Genomic DNA, 7,495 nt, shown 5'->3' with positions numbered 1-7,495 from the left:
CCCAAAGAGCTCAGCAGCGTCAGCAAAGCAGGATGTTAAACGCTGCAGGGCTGCTTCTGTGTGGGCAACAAGGGTGGTGTCATCCCACAGACATGGTATTTGTTCTCAGACAACTGCAAGAGAAGTGTAGGGAACAGAATAAAGGTCTCTATGTAACCTTTGTTGATCTCACCAAGGCTTTCGATACTATGAGCAGAAATCTGAGACTTTTTTTTTTTTAAAGCTTTCCTATATTAACTGTCCCTGTGGATAGAGATCACACAAGCTCAGTCTGCTCAATCTGCTCCAGGAAGAGACAGGAAGAAAATTTATGATTATCAGTAAGTACTTATGCAGGGAAGGACCTCTTTCACTAAACATTCCCACACATGCATCACAAAATCCAGCAGCTGGAAATTAAAATTGAGCTAATCCTAGTTAGGAGGAACTAGGAGGAGTAGTGCAATTCTGCCTGAGGAGGCAGCTGGTACCTCCACACCTGTCAAAACCTGCCTTCTGTTTTATAAATAAAGCTGATTCACATATCTTTAACAGACTCATGCAGGCATTCCAGCACAGCCAGCATCACTACCTGGAAAAATGAGGGTTAGTGTCTATTGGAAAAAACAGCAAACAAACCAGGTTATCAAAACCAGAGGGTCCATGTGGACTAGGCTGAGTCATCGCTGGGAATCAGTGTCCCTTATTCTGTAAGTTTGTATCTTGCTGTCTGAGCTACCTCAGGGGCTCAGACTGCGCTTATCTCTCCTGCATGGATGTGATAAGATCCAACTCGCTAAGTTTTTTTATAGCTGCTCTTGTAGCCTAATTTTTGCTACTATAGGATTTGATATTGCCTTTCCAGAGGCACAGTTTTGCAAAGGTCAGTAACATCACAAGTCACTGCTTTCATTATGGCACCCCTGCCTGACTGCTGTTGCTTAAGGCAATCCTGTCCCAGAGGACTTTTTGCCAAGAGAAGGAAAAGAAGGAATCTCCACTGACATGTTATTCCAGCTGTGCTAGAAAAATATCTACTGAATGGACTTGGAGAAAAAAAACCCAAACACAAAACAACAGTGAAACACCCTGTTGTGGATATGTTAGAAATTACTCAGATTTTCTGTGGCTTTATTAACAGGACTGGGGAAAACACAGAACCTAATTCCTGTAAAATCAAAGTCTAAAATTCTGATCTTATCTCCTGCCCTTTCTGCCCTTCAGGCTATCACCTTCTAGCTGGGAATACTGGAAAAGATGGGATTATCAGAGTAATAAGAAAATAATGACAGGAATGTGCAGTTTGCAGGTGTTGTATGGTCACGTAGGGAACCATAGCCTGTGGCATAATTTAAATCACAGCCAAAGGCTGCAATAATCATTTCCACAGTTCCAGAAGTTGGTCAAAACATAGTTTTGAAAATGAATGATTTATAGTTGGGTCCTTGTCAGCCTTCCACCTCTCTGCCTGTAAGAAGTAAAAGAAAAGAAAGGAAGAAATTCAGCCAAAAAGCCATGTCCCAGTTGGGTAGTACACTTACAGATTGGAACACTGTGATTTTTTTCAGAGAAATGATTGACTAAGAATTTTGTTAGGGAATATGACATTAGGGAGCTATTGTAGCAAATATTAATCACTTTATTTTTTCCAGTAAAATGTATTATAATGGGATTAAATACATATCAAAAAGGGGTTAAAGAGTTAAAACATTATACCTCCTGTAGTTTGGTTTTTTTTTTCCAGTAAAGGTAGAACTGCAGATGGAGAAGTTAGTGCCTGCACTATGTTTTTTGCATCACATTACTTAAATAACTATATATTCTGTGTATACAAGGAGTTATTTAGCAGCACATATGTTAACATATGACTTTTAGAAATACCAGCTAGGAAGTTAATAGCAGATAATATTAAAACCAACCTAAAGGAGCAGAATATTTGGTATATAAGAAAAAAAGATCAACTTAAGAATATTCAGTTCTTTAACATAAAATGTTTACTTTTAATTTGAAGCAGTAGGTATCATATGAGAGAATTATTCATTAGTGATATAAACCTTTATGAGTCTAGGCACACTTCTGTCAGCAGGTGTATCCAGCTTCTTCCTGAAAAACAGAGCTGTAATTATCATAGAGGACATTATTTTATGGTAAATGTAATTCTTACCAGTCTCTTGAACAGTTTTGTCCACTTGTGTGTGTTCATCTTTTGGAGAGCTGGTACAAATGAGAACCCTGGAGGAAAGCCCTCATGTGCTATGGAGGGCCCAGACTCCTCTGCATGAGAAGCAGAGACTTATGTTGAAGACAATCTTCTGTCCTTGAGACAACTGAAAGACCATTGCCTCAATTCATTATCTTCTTTCTCACTGTCAATTTGTAGAAAAGTGTTATATATATATATATATATATATATATAAATTTATGTGAATATGTATTTCTTTATACTGGAAGTTGCTGGAAATTCTAGAATGAAACAAAAACACATGTAACATATGAGCACACAAAAAAGCCAGTAAGTTTTTAACTTATTTGACCACTTGAATGCTGGAATTTTAAAATCTGGACTACCGGCAGTAACATGCAAGAGGTTGCCCAGAGAAGTTGTGGATGTTTCATCTCTGGAAGAATTCAAGTGTTGGATGAGGCTCTGGCAACTTGTTCAGCTTTAGGGTGCTCCTGTCCATGGCAGGGAGTTGGAGCTTGATGATCTTTGAGGTCCCTTCCGACCCAGAGCATTTCATGATTCTATGATCCTATTATTTTACTTAACATGTTAAAATATCACGTTTCTGCTCTGCCTTTTTACATGCTGTTCATGGTTAACTTGAGTCTGAAATGAACCTCTAAGTTGCAATTATGCATAAGTAAAATGTATTTGAATGTAAACCCAAGAAGATTCTGCGTGTAACATTGGGCCATGTACAGGAAAGCAAGAAGGTTCCAGTCTAGCTACTGCTGGGTGCACACTGGAATTATGAAAGGAGCACCAAATTCATCTGATTCACAGATGGTTTGTGGGCGCTTTCAAGGATGAGAGCTTTAATAACTGGGCAAAAATATGTAATAAGTGTGATGGCAGAATGTAAGTAAATGGCAAATACATGAGAAATACATAATAGAAGGCAAATAAATTGTAGAATAATGTAAAATGCAATTTTAGGGGAAGTCACGTCCACTTTTATAGAAAGAACCACAATTCACTCTGGATTTCAGCTACCAAACAGCTGGATTTTATTATGCTGTGTGATCAACAATACATCATTTTACACTTATTGCCTAAAGAGTAAAGGATCCTGTGTAATGAACCCAGCAGAGAATGAAGCTCTGTGTAGCAGCAAGACAGAGAAAAAGAGCATCTAGAAGAGATGAAGTCAGAAACAGAGTTTGGAGCAGATAATAATGATTAACAGAGGAACAGTTTCATGAGACAACAGGAGTAAATTCCTTTAGGGGCATCTGTGGCCATTCGGGAAGAAATATCCCAGGAAGTAGAAGACAATCCTAGGGGGCTTGTTTGCTACTCCTTGTTTGTGATTGCAGTTCATAGAAGCCTAGAATGGTTTGGTTTGGAAGGACTTAACCTTTCACACCCCCCCTGCCATGGGAAAGGACACCTTCCACTAGACCAGGTTGCTCCGAGCTCCATCCAGCCTGGCCTTGAACACTTCCAGGGACGGAATATCCACGGCTTCTTTGGTCAACCTGGTCCAGTGCCTCACCACCCTCACAGGAAAGAATTTCTTCCAAATATATTTTCTAACTTTAGCCTCTTTCCTTTTGAAGCCATTTTGCCTTGTACGGTCACTCCAGACCCTTGTCAAAAGTCCCTCTCGAGCTCTCTTGGAGTCCCTTTAGGTACCGGAAGGTGCTAAAAGGTCTCCCTGGAGCCTTCTGATTCTCATGCCGAACAGCCCCAAATTTTCACGTTGTTCTTGATGTCCCTGGCCAGATTTATTTCTATGAGGGCTCTAGCTTTCCTAACACAGTCCCTGGCTGCTCAGACAATTCCCCTGTATTCCTCCCAGTTGACTGGGAGAAGAGTGAAGCAGTGGGGTATAACATGTACATGATTCAAGCTGAACTGGATAACTGTGGCATTAAATGAGAGAAGAAGATGCAGAACCAAGATAGCATGTTAGCACAAAAAAAAAAAGAAAAAAAAGACACAGATGGCATCTCTAAGGCAGGCACTGGGATTGGAGAAGTTAAACGTTTCCATATGAACAGAACACTTTCCACAGTCAGGCTTTTCTTACAGAGCCTATCATTTTATCATTTTTTAATTAGGCTGGTTTAATTTATTCATGATTGTTATTAAATTTACAATACTTTTCAGTTCTTAAATAATTTCTGTATTTTATCCTGAGGCAAAATCTCTTTAGCCTCTGGCACTTAAACTCAAAGACTTCTCACTCATCTGCAGTAACTACACTATCTGACTTGAAACAAAAGAATAAATACATGGTGCCACACAGGGCAGATATCCAACAGTGTTATAATTTAATACTTTAGCCATTCGTCTTGGGAACAGTTTGTGCCATTTGTCAGTGTGGAAGCTTTACTTCATGCTGTCACTGGGGCATCTTTGTACTCTCCAATGACATCCAACTCAGAGAGTCATGTTCGGACAGCAGCTCGTTGTGCTTCTGCCCAGTGATACAGGCTCTTTTGCAAGGCAGTTCAAAGCAAAAATTACTGTATGTTCTTTGAATCGTGCACCTAAAAAGGCTTTCTATGTTCTACGATCAGAGAGGAAGGTGTAAAGGTTGTAGTAAGTAATTCAGCACCAGGGAGGCTACTTAAATGGGGTCAGTAACATTTTTCACCACTCTTTTCCATCTTTTTTTTTTTCTATTATTTTTATATTGATCTAGATAAATCCATGAATTAAGACTCATGAACCACCAACATGAATAAAACACATCATTTGCAGTTCTTTTCTATTTGTCTTTCTCCTTGGGAAAAACTGTGTGTGTATTGAGCAGTGCCTTGATTTCTAAGGTTCAGTTTGAAGGCATTTCTTTCCATTTTGGTTCTTTATTTTCTAGTTTTCTTAGAAAATATGTAGCCTTCTGTGTTGGTGAAAGAAGGGCATGGCATTAACTTGATATAAAGCACAAGGTGCTAATGAATTTGTTGACCCTTAGTTTGCAGACAAATCTCTGTCTCCTGCTTATACAGAGGTTATTCATGTGAGAAAAAAAGTTGTTTTCATTATAAGAACAAAGTTAAAGATCATAAATCTCCTTCCATAGCTTTAGGTGCTCATTTTGTGTTCACAGCTGTAACCTACTCATGCCAAAATAATAATTCTACGTACGAAATCCCTGAAGGACCGAAAGAGAAGCAAATTTTCTCATTATGAGGATTTAAATATGGGGAGACAGGGGATAACGATTGCGACTTGTAGCTGTTCAAAATGTTTATGACAAAATTGAGCTGAGGTAAAGGCATATCCCTGTCCAGGGACTCTCCAGAACCTCCCTAAGAGGTGCAGAGAGATTTGTGGTCGTGTGGTTGAGGTTTATTGCTCTGCAGAGGAAAGTGCCCAGGTGGAATTCAGCTTCCAGTTAATGCTGCTAAAACTGAAATACCTGCATTGCAATGTTTGCAGGCAATGTCTGCTTAGGCAGTGCCTAAGCTCCTGTTTTTATCCTGTAGAGACCTAATCATTAGACTCAGTAGCATCTTGAAATCTCTCCGGCTTACCCTGAGCTGGTTCCCTGTGCTCAGTCAGGTGAGTCTCCACATACCATTCACCACATTGCCTATTTCTCATTTGACTTTTGCCCTCGGCTGTTTTTGCTAAAACTGAGTTTTAGTTCTTTTTCCAATCAAATACAAGGAGTAATGTGAGATCAATGCCACAATCTGCCAAACTGAGGATGCAATACCTTTTAGGACAGTAATGTAATTTTTTGTCAGTGCAGCAGAGCTCCCGAGTGCTCTACCTGAGAACTGCACTCAGCTTTCATTTCATAAAAAAGCTGTTTGGCTCAGTACAAAAGAAATTCCAGTTACAACATAAAATATATTTTGTGTGGACTGTCAGGGGAATTAGCAGTGAACATTTATGTTACCTGACTTTGATAAGACACACAATGACTTTTCAGGAAAACAAACAATAGGAAAAGTTGTTAGGTATTTCTATTCTGCTTTATCTGTTTTCTGACTTTATTCTTCTGTATCTATAGCTTTATTTTTCCTACACCATTTTCACTAATATTTAATTTGCACATAGATCTTTTTTCTTTAAAGACAGAATCAAAAGGTTAAAAGAGTAAATTTTCTTTTTCAAGAGGAAATGTTGCTTCATTTCTTACAAAAAGTACACTGAATTCCTGAAAATGAACTTTCTGCAGAGCATCATGTCTTCCTGATCAATGAAGGAACATTCTATTATTTTTCATCTTTCTTTGACAGGTGCTGTTTCATTTCATGTTATCCATTAAAGCAAAGGAGTTTTCCTACACTATTTTTTTTTTTACTTATTTGAAAAATGGCAAATTATTTATGTCCCTTTTTGTGTACCTCTGGAGAATTAGGTTCCTTTATGTAAGAATGAGTTTAATCTGTAACCCCAAGTCTCAGGATCAGGTGGAAACCCATTTCTGTAAAATCTCCTGTCACATATAAGCTTCTAAGACACTCTTTTGGACAAAACTGACTGAGTTGTTTTGTTTTTTTTCACATAAGTGTATGTCAGTTATAATTTAGAGACTAGACTATGAATCCAGGAGCAGAAGACATTTGTTCCAGCCTTTCTTTAGCTGCAGAGCTCTCAGATTTCCAGCTTCCTTTCTCCACAGAAGCACTCTCGTGAGAAGACTTGTGCTACTTTCACCATTCACTTTGAATTAACTGAAAAGAATTCTTCTCTCTTAGGAAATTTCACCAAAAAAAATCCTATAAGATTTAAAAATTTTAGTAAATTATAATGCTATTTTGTAATGCAAAACTATTTCCAAGTTGTTCTATTGATGACTCATGAACTGAATGCTTCATGAGTTTCAGTGAATTTTATCCTCACATGGTCTTTGTGATGTAAACCACTCAAAACTAGTTTTTCCTTTGGAGCTCTACATAGAATCATAGAATCATTAAGATTGGAAAATACCTTCAAGATCATCGAGTTCAACCTCTGACCAAACATCACCATGTGAACTGAACCACAGCACCGAGTGCCACGTCCAGTCGTACATGAGACAGACTAAACGTTCTACTTGACACCATGAGCAAAGTGAGCTGAGAAATATCCAGCTCTTTTAAGTTGTTGATTGTCACTGTCCACTTGTGGACCCATCCTCTTTATGTGTTCCAGGAAACAATATTCTCGACACTCAGACAGGATCAAGAGATCAGAGAAGAAAAGAGATGGACTGGTTTCAAGAAGGTCAGGCTGGGTTAAATGCTTGGTCTTCACACTTTGATTGAGTTCTTTTAAATGTGCCATTGAAAGCAGTGTGGTAACTTCAATGTAACTTTTTATTTGCTTTCCAAGGACTCCTTATAAACT

General features: G+C 38.5%; 1 long non-coding RNA gene across 1 annotated transcript in view; it reads left to right on the top strand.

The window, feature by feature from the left end:
- LOC108506653 overlaps window positions 1-7,374 on the top strand; it is an 8,511-nt gene extending 1,137 nt beyond the window's left edge. The window contains exons 2-3 of the long non-coding RNA XR_001877838.1: window positions 224-320; window positions 7,301-7,374. This is a non-coding gene — a long non-coding RNA (uncharacterized LOC108506653). The remainder of the gene's footprint in view (window positions 1-223; window positions 321-7,300) is intronic.
- The last annotated feature ends 121 nt before the right edge of the window (window positions 7,375-7,495 follow it).

This window comes from Lepidothrix coronata, unplaced genomic scaffold (assembly GCF_001604755.1).
Source record: "Lepidothrix coronata isolate B3197 unplaced genomic scaffold, Lepidothrix_coronata-1.0 Scaffold224, whole genome shotgun sequence".
NCBI lineage: Eukaryota > Metazoa > Chordata > Aves > Passeriformes > Pipridae > Lepidothrix > Lepidothrix coronata.
This window is presented reverse-complemented; position numbering and strand designations above follow the sequence as displayed.